Here is a 14,796-nt window from a genome sequence, read left to right on the forward strand (position 1 = left end):
ATCCCAGGTAGAAATGAGACTTTTCTGTCTACTGTGAGTGTGTCCTAATATGGAGACTGAGTTGGAAGCTTTGACTCTAAGACATCCAGATTGTAGAATATATATATTGGAAGTGCTAGGGGATCTCCCAGGGCTGAGAGGTGCTGCATAAGTTGGTCTCGGTGGTGATGCTGGTCTTACTGTGGGACTATAAAGACGGTGAGCTGGGTAGGTGAGTTCGAAGTCCTCCAGATGTCCAGGAATGCATCGCACCCTGCTGGGACGGGGACTGAGTGCAGGCTGGTCGTCGTTAAACTCTCTGGGTGTCGCCATAGCGCAGCTTGTGTACATCCGGCTGGAAGGACCACTTGTAGAATATATATACTGGAAGTGCTGGGTATACAAGTCTGTCTTCAGTTAGAAAGACTGCAGCAGTCCAGGAGTTTAGTTCACTGTCTTTAATTAAGCTCCACAGAAGAATTGGTTACATAAGAGCTTGCCATGTTTAATCCAAATGTGATGCAGCCAGATATGAACTTACAGTTGTAGCAGATGCAGTATATGTAACTATCAGCATGGTTTTCTGGAAACAGAAACAGGTAATTCTATAATTAGTAGCGTCACAGATAACTAAGAAACAGTCATAACACATCATCTACTCAGACACAGCAATATTTTATGTCCACAAGTGGTCACTGTAAGACCATAAGTTGGCTAAATAGCACATATCTTACAAGTTGCTAGTAGTACGGCAAGAACGTGGCAAGCTAACAAAACTAAACTAAACAATAAACAACAGAAAAATCCTTTAACCGCTGGATGTAATTAGTGGAGATATCATCTGAATTTCAGGAGTGGGACCACTCCTCCTTCACGCCCCTTCCGGCCTCAGGCTATAAAAGCCCCCCTTCAATAATATCTGCTGTTCTCATTTTCATGCTAACACCCTTCGTCGTCAGACGCCTTGCAAAATTCTAAAAGCTTGATTCCTACTCAACCTTTCGCTCATCATCATGGATTCCCCTGTCGCTCAGCCCATCGGACCAAGACCTCAGTCTTTCTCCACCTAAATTTTCCCAGGCAGTCCAGGATCTGCAACCTAAACTTCCTAGTGGAGCTGCCGCGGATAGCCCGATTACAGCTGGCCCGTCTGGGGCACCTTCCAGCAGCCGTCCTCGCCACACAGCTGTCAGGTCCGCCGTCCGCCCCAGCATGCCTTTACCTCAACTCCTCTCTCCGCTCCATTCAACAATACAGCGGAACTACAACCTTCGAACTGCTACTAGGGGACGATCCACTCCCAGTAAAAGTTCACGACAGAGCTCCACTCCGGATCACCCTGAAGCGCGTCTCCAGCCCCGCGGAGCTTCCCGGAAATACGATCCATCTCAGCATTCAACTCCGAGGTCGCTCTGCCATTCCCACGCTACAGTGATGTCTCCCGAAGATTCTTTGGCGACGAAGATCTCTGACTGGACCGTCGCCCATCTCCAACGAGTTTTGAAAGAGTTAGGCATCCACTGATAACAAGACTACATTATTCCGTTTCTTCTTAACATCTCAGCGCTCCCTCTCTCATTCACTGAGTTAATCCTCCTCCGGGCATAAATGAAGCCAGCGCCTCCATTAACAACGCTTCCTCGCTCCTTTCAGCCTCACCCAGCCAGCAACAGCAGCAGCTCACCACCACTCAGCGTGCTCCCTCCTCAGCTGCTCCTCCTACTCAGCGTGACACTTCCCTAGGATTGCCAGTTCTGCGGTGTCCAATCCCCCCTTTGCAACTCACCCCAACAAACCCTCTCGGCACAGAGTTGCCAGGCCCTCGGCCACATATTCCTCCTCTGCTAAACTCTGCCGCTAACCTCGGCACCGGGATGCCAGGTATTCAGCCACTCATTCCTCCTCTGCTCAGTTCTGCGGCTAACCTCGGCACCGGAATGCCAGGTTCTCAGCCACCTTTTCCTCCTCTGCTAAACACTACAGGTAATCTCAGCACTGGGATGCTAGGTTCTCAGCCACTCATTCCTCCTCTGTTAAACACTGCAGCTAACCTCGGCACTGGGGTGCCAGGTTCTCAGCTACCTTTTCCTCTTCTACCAAACACTGCAAGTAACTTTGGCCCTCCTGGATGCCAGGTCCTCTCACCTTCACTCCTTCCCATCATATTTCAGCTAACATCCCTACAACCAGCCGTCTGACCGTTCATCCCTCCAACCCAGCAGCCTTTCCTCCTCCCGTCAGTGAAGCTCCGAGCTGCACCTGGCCTAGTGTTTTAGCCCAGGCTCCATTTTTTCAAGCTAGCACTGCCCAGTTTTCGCTGCGCCCCGTCACATCCTGCTTCCGCCTGCATCGTCCCAGCCCCAAATGATCCACAGCCCTCGCGCCATCCATCCGTTCTTACCCGCTTGACCCCAGCTCCCGTACCAGAACTTTCTAAACCCACAATTTCCATCCCCAGCATGCCTTTGCCTCAAGGTTGAGACAAGCGGGGCAGGCCCATCATGCACCTTGGAGACCGCACCATTTGCAATAACTTCAACAACTCCGGCTGTTCCATGTCTCAATGCCGCTATCTTCACTGCTGCTCCTCTTGCAGCAGCGGCCATTCCCGCCCCGCATGCCCCCACAACCCCACCAAGCCATGACTAGCTTTGTCAGCGTCCACACCCATCCATATTCCGGCACTAAAAGACGCCTTAAAAAACTCACCCTAAGCCAGACTTCGTCAACTTCCTAGTAAAAGGTTTTTCAGAAGGCTTCCACCCAGGGATCGTCGCCCAGTCATCGGTTTCTTGTGCTTGCAAAAACCTGCAGTCAGCTCTCAAAGACCCAGAAACCGTCGACAGCCTGCTCGCCAAGGAAGTCAGGGAGGGTTTTATGATCGGATGCTTCCCCAAACGTCCCTTTACCCTCTTTCGCATCAACTCTCTGGGCATCGCCACCAGAAAATATTCAGGCAAAAAACGCATCATCATCGATCTCTCTGCTCCTCACAGCAGTAAGTTTCCAAGCATAAATAGCCTCATTCCCAGCGACGACTACTCTCTCAAATACTCCACAGTGAACCACGCCATTTCTCTCATTAAACTCGCCGGCAGAGGCGCATGGCTTTCTAAAGCCAACATCACAAGTGCCTTTAAGGTCTTGCCGATTCACCCCGACTTCTGGTGCTTGTTAGGAGGAAGGGGGAGGGACGGCTATTATTTCGCAGTCAGGCTGACCTTCGGTTGCAAAAGCAGCCCCAAGCTCTTCGACTAACTCTCCGAAGCTCTATGTTGGATCCTCTCCAACAACCATAAGTTGCCATTTTTGGTCCACCTTCTCGAAGACTTCCTACTCATCTCCCCTTCCACGTCACCACCAGCTCACGGGTTACCCACTCTGGGGTCAGTCTTCTCCGAACTCGGCGTTCCTTTGTCGGAAGAGAAAACAGAGGGACCTTCAACATCCCTGGAGTTCCTCGGCATAAGCCTCAACACCGAACATTTCCAGGCCTCCCTGCCCATCGAAAAGCTCAATCGCGTCACCCTTCTCCTCCAAAACTTTCTCTTCGCTCCCACTTGCTCCAAACGACAGCTGCTCTCCCTTTTGGGTCACTTAAACTTTGCTCTACGCATAATCCCTCAAGACCGCTCCTTTATCTCTCACTTGCTTTCACTCGCTGCATCTAATCCATCACTTCTTGACTCCATCACGCCGGATAGCTCTTCCAGGGCCGAACTGCGTCTCTGGCAACTTCTGCTCACTAACTGGAATGGCATCACCTTCTTCTACGACAATCAGCTGTCCCACCCTGACGACATTCAGCTCTACACAGATGCTGCCCCTTCTGCCGGCTTTGGGGGCTATTACGGCAGAAGGTGGTTCTCTTCAGCTTGGCCTCCCGAGTTCCGTCAATATACAGTATCTATGAGTGGTTCCTGCCTTTGTCAGCCGTTTACGAAATCGCAGCCTTACTGTGGGGCCACGAATGGTCAAAAAGATCCATCCTCATTCAGTCTGACAACCTCGCCGTAGTCGACATAATCAACAAAGGCCGAAGCAATTCCCCTTCCATTATGCCCTTGATGCTGCGGCTCACTTGGCTATCAGTCACCCACCAGTTCCTAATCAGAGCAGTTCCTAACCAGGCCATTTCAATTCCATCACTGACTTCCTGTCTCATCTCTCCCTCCAGACATTCAGAGCCTTGGCCCCCCACGTAGAGGCAGCTCCGACCCCAGACCTCCATTTTCAGCCACGACGTTCGAGATCTAAACCTTAGCATCGCAGAACTCATCAGTATCTCCCAAGAAGCAATTATAAATAGTCTTGCAGCAAGCACATTGTCCACTTATTGGACTGCTTGGAACAAGTTCCGTTCGTTCCATAATAACTTCAACCTGCCCTTCCCGTCATTCGACATCGCAACAGTTTCCAGCTTCATATCTCATGCCTTCCGGTTTCTGAGCATCAAAATTCCCACGATAAAGACATACCTCAGCGGCATCAATTTCTTTGCCAAACTGCTCACATGTTCGCCACGCCCAACCATTATGTCGTCCCAGATATCATTACTCATCAAAGGTCTCCAGCGTTAGTCACCTGCCACGACCCTACACCACTTACCCCTAACTTCAGATCTTCTAGATCGCTGCATCTCTACCCTCCGGCTGAAGTATAGCGACTACTTCCTGGCACGCACACTCGAAGCCATGTTCCTGCTCGCCTTCTTCGGCTTCTTATGCTGTTCCGAATTCACCTGCTCATGTTCGAAATCCCATCCGGATCTTCACCTGTGCTTGAACGACATCCACCCAGTCTCCGAAGACTGCCTCATTTTCTCCCTCAAACGGAGCTAAACCAATCAATCGGGCAGCCCCACACCTATATACCACTTCAAAATAAACTCACCTTTAAGTCCCTTCGAATCACTAACCCATTACCTCCACCTCAGAAAATATCAGCATGCCTTACCTTCAGATCCACTGTTCATCACCGAATCTGGCCACGCCCCAACCAGGTCATGGTTTCTCTCACACTTTCGCCAAGTGCTCTCGTCTTCTGGGATTCCTCCCAGTCTCTTCTCTGGCCATTCCTTTCGCATCGGCGCTGCGACTTCTGCCTCCCGCAAAGGAATCCCCGACCACTTAACCCTTGTATGGTGTTCGGGTCTGTGAGACCCATGCCATTTAGAGGCCGTGGCCCCTTTAGGCAGTATATACCATCAAAACCTGCAAAATATGGTATAAAGATATGTACACTTGATTAGAACTGATTTTATTTTATTTTTATAACATTTTATTGACAAAAAACGAGAAGCACATTATAATGTGATCATAAATGTGATCGAACAAAGGTAAAAGGAAAAAATTAACCATGTTTGCTGTTCACATGGCTCGTAATTGGGATAAAGTAAACATCTGTTGAGTAATTTAACATAAAATTGTTTGATAGTGTTAATTGGAAAGCCAAAACTCTAGCGGGTCCACCAGACCCATGAACACTGGCTGAGTAACAAAAATACGAACACCATACAAGGGTTAATCAAGCTCCTAGGCCGATGGTCATCACAAGCCTACCAGTTATACATTCACAACAATCTCCAAGATCTCCGTAACGCCCAGCCTTCACTCCTGTAGGGGATGCCTTCTTTTGGGAGCTGTCGCCAGTCCCCTTCGAGGCCTTCCCCATACCGCAGCACCAGTTTACACTTCCTTGTCCCTCATCGCCCATCGTTACCGAGGTTGTGGTCCCAGCTAGTGAACTGCAGGAGATTCTGGCCACTGGTATTAACTTAGTGCAACTTAATTAAATAATTAAATAAGCCTACCAACATGGTATCAATATACCGAGGCATAACTAGCTTTAACATGCACAAACAACTATAGCTATTATCATACCAGTTAACCTGTCAAAGGTAATAACACTTACAGGTTCATTAACGCACACATAATCACACAAAACCGCGTTACAACTGCCATGCATTGCTGCTGCTCCTTTCATCTCTCACTCTCCCTCTGCGTGATGCGCACATGACCGCTGATGCACTCATTCCCTTTGGGTGCACTTGATTCCTGCTTCTAGATGTCCTGAGGCCGAGTCAGCAGGGAATTTGCAGACAGATGTTCTCCTTAAGTATCTCCTATCCAAATAAATGCCAGTTAATAATTAGGATTCCTGTGAGGAAATATGTATTTGTCTGTTGGCACAAATCACACAAAAGTTCAATACAGATTCCATCCACCTTTAATTTCCAGGACACATGATCATCTAAGGATTCTAGCTGACAGAAAAAATACTGGTGCGATTGCACCTGACAGTGTGGAGCAATGGCCAAAAAGGAAAACTGTGTGTGTAGCAGTTTCAGTGGCAGTTTAACTTGCACTAGCTAGATATCCATAAATAAACACACATAAACTGCATTTATGAACTTCCAGTTGATTTGTATTGTCCTTAAATGCTCTCACTCAAGCTGCTCCCTCTGTTCCAAGTCTGTCCTTTTGCAGACATGCAGCTTGTAAGTGCCTGAACTGAACAGGCATCAGATAAACACTGTAGCAGCTTCATGCCCACTGTTTGTCTGGGTGCAAAAAAATGCTTTAAGTCTTGATACACGGATCCCTGGCAGAATGCTCCCTGCACCTGGGGACTCTTGTCCTACTGGGAGACTTCTGTGCAATTTGTTCATAACAAACACCATGTTTAAACATGAGGGTGTCCATAAGTGCACGTGGCACCAGGACGCTCTAGGCCGCAGGTCAATGATGGATTTTGTAATCGTATCACCAGACCTGCGGCCATATGTTCTGGACAGTCGGGTGAAGAGAGGGGCTGAGCTGTCAACTGATCACCACCTGGTGGTGAGTTGGATCAGGTGGCGGGGAGGATGGTGAACAGACCTGGTGCACCTAAACGTATAGTGTGAGTGCGCTGGGAATGCCTGACAGAGGCCCTGGTCCGCAAGACTTTTCAGCTCACATCTATTGCTGAGCTTCAACAGCATTCCAAGAGAGACTGGGGCCAAATGGACCATGTTCAGCATCTCTATTGCTGAAGTTATATATTTAAATGTATATTATCCTCTCTGGTTACTCTGGTATGAATGACTCAGAATTACTTTATAGTAAATAACACACTACTGGGAAAACACAGTGTGAAAGAATTCCAGATTAAAGTTTTTAGTTCAACATACAAGTGATAACTGTTGGCCTTCATCAGGTTTAATTTAATGCTGTCAGCGAAAATATGTCCTCTTCATGCAGCTGACTACATTCAGTGTTTAAGCTTCCTGAAACAAAAAACTGAGTTACTGTTTATGTTCCTATATAGTGACACAGTTACACTACTGGTGAAAAATTTTAGAACTCCTTTTTTTTCCAGTTCTTCAAGTCATTCAAGTCCAATGAACAGCTTAAATGGTACAAAGGTAAGTGGTGAAAAAAGGTAAGGTTAGGCAAAACTGAAAAATAATGTACATTTCAGGATTATACAAAAAGGCCTTTTTCAGAGACAACATGGGTTAACAGTTTAAATCTGTTTTGCAGCAATGGAGGTTGATCAAGCCTTGAAAGCTGGTGCTACTATTTCCTACAGGTGTTCCAACTTTTCTGGATTACTTCCCCCTCTGTCTGCATAAAAGCAGTGCTGGAACACACTGTGGTACCATACCCTAGTTGAACAGTATTGTACTGCAGAAAGTAGTGTTGGTACAAAAATGGCAAGAAAAAAGTAATTAACCATGGAAGAGAGACAGACCATCATAACACTTATAAATGTAGGTCTTTGCTACAGAGAAACTGCAAAGAAAGTCAAGGTGTCAGTGAGTACAGTTTCCTTCAGCATCCAAAGGCTCAGAAACAAACTGTGACAGGAAGAGGTCTGCAGACCCAAAGACACGACTGAATCAGAGGACAAGTTTCTGAGAGTTAACAGCTTGTGTGATCGGCGGCTCAGGACAACAGCTTCAAGCAGCTTAATAGTGGTCGTAGTAAGCAAGTCTCAGTTTCAGCTGTGAAGAGAAGACTTCAAGCTGCAGGTTTGACAGGATGAGTTGCAGCAAGAAAGCCAGACGTCAGAATAAGATGAGCAGGCTTGTCTGGTCCATGAAACACCGACACTGGACTACTGAAGACTGGAAGAACAGCCCGTTCTCACTCCCGGGACGTAACATACCGACGTTTTGTCACGTCCCGCGGCGTTCGTGAGGAACGCGAAAGGTGACCTGCCGCGTTCTGATGGTACGCGGCGGGTTATGGATGAATTTCAGTGGAATGACGGTCCCGTTGGTAATAGATGTTCCAGCCATGTATTCCAGCCCTAAACGTAACCTTATCCCTAACCCTAACCATAACCCTATTCCTAACCTTAACCATCACAGAAATGACATGAAATAGTGTTTTTGAAAGCAATTTTAAGAAAATGAACGAAAATGTGTAGATTGAGTCCAAACGGTTCTCATGTTTTGTCATTTTTCCAGTCTCGTCATTTAGGAACGTGTTGGGTACCCGAAAGCGTAAAATGTTGACGATTTGTCACCTAGCGTAAAATATTACGCTTAAGGAGTGAGAACGTGTTGGGAAGAAGGTATTATGGACTGATGAATCAAAATTTCAAATCTTCGGTTCATCACGCAGGTGTCACACATTTATGGGAACTTCTGCAACAGATATGGGAAGAACTTTCTGAAGCATATTTGATTTCTATTGTAGAAAGAATGGCACAGGTGTGTTCAGCTGTTATATCTGCCAAAGCCCATACGGTAAAAAAATACATTTTTCCTGGCCAAAATATATTTCAAATATATGGTAAATATATTTTGTATTTGTGATGCTCCAAAAAATATATTTTTGAAATTGAAAATATATTTCTTTCAAACCAAAATACATTTCAAAACATATTTTAGGGTGAAGAAAATACATTTCCAACCTTGCAGTAGAATGTATATCAAAGTATCCTTTATTTAAAATGTATTTAGTGCAATAATGATGATAATGATAATAATACTAAAAGTAACATGTTTTATGCACATCTGCAAAAAACAGTTGGATTCAAACAAAACAGAGTCAAAGGTCTATCACGAATTAGGTTGTTTATTCATTTGCTTACAGTATTTCACATTACACAATATCTCACTATAATGTAGCATTCATTGACTTTGAAATTATCTGTCAGTGATACAGTAAACAAGATACAACAACTGCTATGTACACTTTAGTTTTTGACAATATATACAATATAGTACTTAAAGGAACACACTCCACTTTTTTTGGAAATAGGCTCATTCTCCATCTCCCTCAGAGTTAAAAATGCAGCATCTTCTTTTTAGATTCGTATGTTAATAGAACTCTGGAGCGTGATCTTACGGGATGGGGCGTAGCCAGGATTTTTGGTCGAGGCGCCATATTAGCAGGCCAAACAAATGCTTGCTGTGTGGCCGGTTGTAATGTTAGATTGCACTACCGGCAAAGGAATAAGCTTGAAAACAGGCTCTCTTTTCATTGTTTCCTCACCTGGAAGCATCATGAGGGAGCTTATGTGTTGGATGTTACCAAAAGAAGGCGTCTAGCCTGGATAGCAGCTGCGAAACGAGCTGATATTCAGTTCTCTACCATCCCCAGATATCTGTTGGTGTGCTTCAGTATTTTCATTCAGGTAAGTTCTAAATAAGTTCATATTATTCTTTATATCCTGTTAGTTTTATTTTCAATGCGCTCTGAGATCATAGCACAAACTTAGAACAAACATGCAGAACTACCTTCTATTTATAGAGTTGGTAATTATTTGGCATTATTGCAGCAAACCAGCCTATGAAATGAAAGAAACAAATCCTGACTGGGTTCCAACACTACACATGGGGCACTACAAAATCCCTGCTTCAAACTACATGCTACACACCACCATACCAATCAGATTACTTCTTCCATGTGTAGGTAAAAGGTGACCCTCCTGGATAAGATGGCAAAGGTTTGCTGCGTTTTGGTGAACATGTGCCCCAGTGTGGTAGTAAAACCAGGAAAAATGCTCTTGTTAAATACTCTTAAGTCTTGTGCTGTTTATGTAGTGATAAGTTTTCAAAAGAGACAGTAAATTACAGAATGCTAGTAGTGGGTGATATTATTTACATGCTGTCATGATTTTATGTGAACATTTTGTCATTTGTAAACTATACATAACATTGATTCTACATTGTAGAACATCAAATCAGTTACAAAGTGCTTTTAATTAAAAATAGGCAAACATTTCTTTGTTTCTTTATTCAACTTTTGAACAGTGTTACTTAGTAAGTACATATTCAGTAAATGCAAATTATTTACATGCCCCCCTAAATTAAAATATTATGGGTTATTCAGAACAGAACTATGCTTGGAAAATATTGTCCCATCAGTTGATCCAACTCCTCCACAGTAGCAGGTGGAACTTTTCTTTTTGAGGACGGCTTCTTTTACCTGTCACTACAGATGGTCTGTTTATGTTTTGATCGAGAGCCTTTTTGGGCAGCTGAAGAGGAGAAGTCTATCTTATGGCCAACCTCTGGCTGTGTCTTGGTCATATTACCAGGCAAAACCCAGTATGCAGGTTCATCTGTAACAGTCCTTGTGCCACAGATCGGCACTGTTGCTTCTACATTAAACAGAAGAGCAGGGACATGGCTGCAGGTCTCCACGACTCCGGCCATAAAGGTGCAGTGGGCGGCTTCAACCTTCCTGTGATGCTCACAATCACCTGTGGCTGCAATGCTGCAATTCAGTCTTTAAGAGTGCAGTACCTGAAACACACACAGACAAAGTTCATTTAAAGACAAGAACTTTAATAAGCCAAGGCTGACATGAATGTGTTTTATCTACTTTCATATCCATTTATCATAAATGTAACAAATAAAGTGTTTTTGTGTATCCATCTATAGAACGCTGCATGTTATATTCTAAATCTGCCTGTTTCTTTTTAGAAACCTAGCAGCAGAAAATGAACCTAAAGTATGTAATGCAAGGATGTAATCACTTTCAAGAGGGAGAAAACATAATGTTCGACTTTAAATGACAATTATGGACACCTAATATGATAAGGAGATTCTGCAGGTCATTAATCAATGTATAAAACTAAAACAGAATGTATTTTTAGTGACACAGGACACAAACAAGGAAGCAAGATGTGTAATTAGGATTATTTATAATAAATATGAATTAATTAGGGCAATTTCTTTAACCATAAAGAATAACTAAATCCTTCAGGACAATGTCACATCAATGCACTGAACTCACTATGTTATCCCTCTAACAGAGCCTCTACATGTTCTCACTGTAATTTCCCCCTCATGAATGAATTTATGCTGCACTAATTTGAATGTTCGGGGGGAATCAAACGCATTTTACTCGCAGTACTCAAGCTGACTTACCTTTGCTTGAATGACGGCGTACTCACAACGTGGAGGCTTAAAAATAGCCAAATCTTGTACCCAGTCCTTGGTGAATTGGATGTGCGCCTCCAGAGATTTATAATTGCGAAATTGGTGCGCCGTGTATGCGCTGACTCCACAGACAAGGTATGAGAGTAGATCATGCTAAGTCAATAGCGGTTTGGTCTTCAGGGTTTCTACTCCACGGCTATATTTCATACGGGTCCACATTTCACTTTGCATCTGGACACAATCTGTCTCTATACCGTCATTTTCTTTTGAGCTACGTTTCAGAATGGTTCGTGGCAATCTTGTTTTGATTCGCAGCCTGCCAAGATGGTGCTGCGCTCCCACAATGCATTGCGACATTACGTCAACTCCAAAGCCCTTTGCGTGCAGGAGAGTATGCGCATGTGCATTGCCATGGTGGTTTAAAAAATAAAGATATAATGAAAAGCAATTAATAAAAATTTAATATTTAAACATTCCCACAAATGTGCAATGAACGTGCAAAAACTCTCTTTATTAGTTGTTGCTGTTTCTTTCTTTTTTCTTTCTTTTTTTTTTTTTTGAAAAATAACGACCTCTCTGAGGCGCGAATTCCGACAGCGAGAGGAACGGCCGGATACAGGAGACGGGAAGAAACAAGCCGATTATGTTCGCGTTAATTAAGTGGTTGGAAGATGTAAAATTCTCAATCCTGCCAACTGAACATATACGAGATTTTAATGAGGATGAATAATTAGCCGGCATGGAGGAAACGGACCTTTATTTGGTGGAGTGGCGACAAGAAGCCAAAAGACGGGTGGCCGGTCTATGAAGCCTCCATCATCAAGCTAGCAGGTGCCTTTTCTCATATAATATTACTTTATTCTCGCTTATTTGGCACGGAAGCGTAGAGCTGCCACCCAGGACAAAGAGAAATATAAGTATATCACGTTATAACGTGAAAAGTTTATCGTTCTAACAATATACTATGTTTATACAATATACTTTTCGTGTTTGGACATTGTATGAACAATGTACATAATTATCACATCCGTACAATATTGTGCGAACGTGATAATTATGTATATTGTAATAACGTGATATTATATTATACAAACATGCAAAGCATAATGTTAGAACAATAAACATTTCACGTTATAACGTGATATAGCTCTATTTTGCTTTTGCCTGGGTGGCAGCTCCACGCTTCCATAATGTGGTAATCAAAATATGTAACTTAATTAATTATGTTGTGATGTACTTTTGCCTTTTCTTATTATTCTGCCTTCTCAGAAAGGGAAAAAAATACAAATAAAATTGTTTACACTTGTTATATACAATAACTATCAAAACCTATTCACATTTAATTTGGCTTTCACAGAAATCCCACCTGTCCTTCTGGCTACAGAGTACTTACTTACCAAAGTTAGAAACAAAGCACAGTTATGCTTTATTAATGTTCGCTAATTACAATGTTCCACATTTCCTTGCTTTTTAAGTCATTTTTAGGCTTTTTAGAGTTGTTGTTTTTTGTTTTTTTAGCTGTAATGTTTCTGCCTATTTATTTCAGCCCATGAAATCGAATGCAGATCTTCCTGATGTGAGATTTACATAAATGTAAGTAATTTTGTTTGTCATTGTCATTAATGTTGTTGCTGTTGTTGTTTTTTTGTGAAGTTTGCAATATAAACCTAGCAAGCATCAGTCAGCACAGTGACTAACCTAAACAGATTCTTGCTTTATTCACATATATTATATGTAATTATATATACCTGCACATTGTACCTAGGGTTGCAGCCACTTGGCCCCACCCATTGTTGTGACAGCCCTGACTGTACACTGCATCTGAACAGGGAACAGTCTGCCACATTAATGTATTTTTAAGTGACTTGTTTGTAATACATGAATTTGCTTCTTACAGATGTCAAAGTCTCAACCTCATGCTGCCCTCCCCCATCCTCCTAAAGTAAGTATTTGTTGTTGTAGTTTTTTATGCAGTGTCTGTGTCACATGCTAATCATAATTATTGAAATAACTGTTTTCTAACAGATTTTCCAAAACACTAGTTATGTTTGTTGTCATTCAGACTAATACTACTGCTTAGACATTGCTTAGTGGTCATGCATGTTTGACAAGCTTGTTATGATACCAAAACAGTAGGCCTATCACAATAATCGATATATTGACTTAACACACAATACATGTACATGACCTCAATAATTGTTGATGATGCAATTTATCTGCCATTATATTAAAAAACAATATAATAATAACAACACAATAACATTAAATAACATTGTTTTCTATTTGTTAGAAAATTTACTATTTATTCAATTTTTTATGGTATCTAATATTTTGATACCTAATTTCCATGATCTAAATATTTTCAGAATTAGATGTTGGTTTGTCAGTTGAAAGTGTGTAGATCTTGCATTATTATGGTGTTATATTATGATTATACATTCAAAGACATTAAATGGTCTTAAAATCACAATGACATAACTTGTCGCAATTGTTTATGGGGCAATATACCGACCAACAAAAAGTTGTTATCGTAACAGGCCTTCAAAACAGACGGTTTTATGATTGATAAATTCAAAAAATAAATACATTTAATTTCTCTGAGATTCTCTAATATTCAGTTACAGTTCACAACACAGCTACCTGTACATGCTGTATTATACTGTAAATATAAATCTCTGCATTTAGCATCTGAATAGAAGAGTCACAGTAACTGCCTCTTTTTTTTTTTTTTTTTTTTACAAATACCTGTACTATTACTAACACATTTACTGTTTTACTTTTAGCCTGTGGATACAAATGCAGATTTCCTTAATGTAAGTTGTGCATTTTAATTACATCATGTTATTTTTATTATTATTTATTTATTTTATTTTACATTCAAATATTTCAAGCTTCTTGGTTAAAGAAGCTTGATTGCTAGTAGGTAAAGAATAGTTCACCTATAATTGATATTCCCAATTAATTTCTCACCTCTGATTGAATGCCTTTGTTTGTTTGCCTTTTTGACTATAACAAAACATTTTTGCAGGATATATATGGTGAATTTATATGCATAGATACAGTCGTAGTGCTTGACACATGCACACAGCAGTAGATGTACTAAAAAGGAAATAGTTACAATCATGATGTTGATTGCTGATGTCAGTATATATATTTTAGAGGAATGTTTTGTTTTTCACCCAAAATGAACTATATTGCTTCAGAAGAGATTTATTACCTGACTCTTATATATTGTTTTTTGTTTGTTTTTGTTATTTTCAGGTTCAATGGTGCGTGTTCTTCTAATGGCCGCCTTCCCACTGGAGGTTTTGATCCACAGCAATTTAAAAGGTAAACAGCTTTGAAAGTCAGTTCAAATGGTTAGCTAATAGTATTCTAAAAAGCCTACAACTCTGTCACCAGTTTCTTTACCAAAAAGTACCCATAAAAGT

At 42.2% G+C, this 14,796-nt stretch overlaps 1 pseudogene; it reads left to right on the forward strand.

The window, feature by feature from the left end:
• The first annotated feature begins 241 nt into the window (after positions 1-241).
• LOC116334042 lies at positions 242-4,184 on the forward strand (annotated as a pseudogene).
• The last annotated feature ends 10,612 nt before the right edge of the window (positions 4,185-14,796 follow it).

This window comes from Oreochromis aureus, linkage group 23 (assembly GCF_013358895.1).
Source record: "Oreochromis aureus strain Israel breed Guangdong linkage group 23, ZZ_aureus, whole genome shotgun sequence".
Lineage (NCBI taxonomy): Eukaryota > Metazoa > Chordata > Actinopteri > Cichliformes > Cichlidae > Oreochromis > Oreochromis aureus.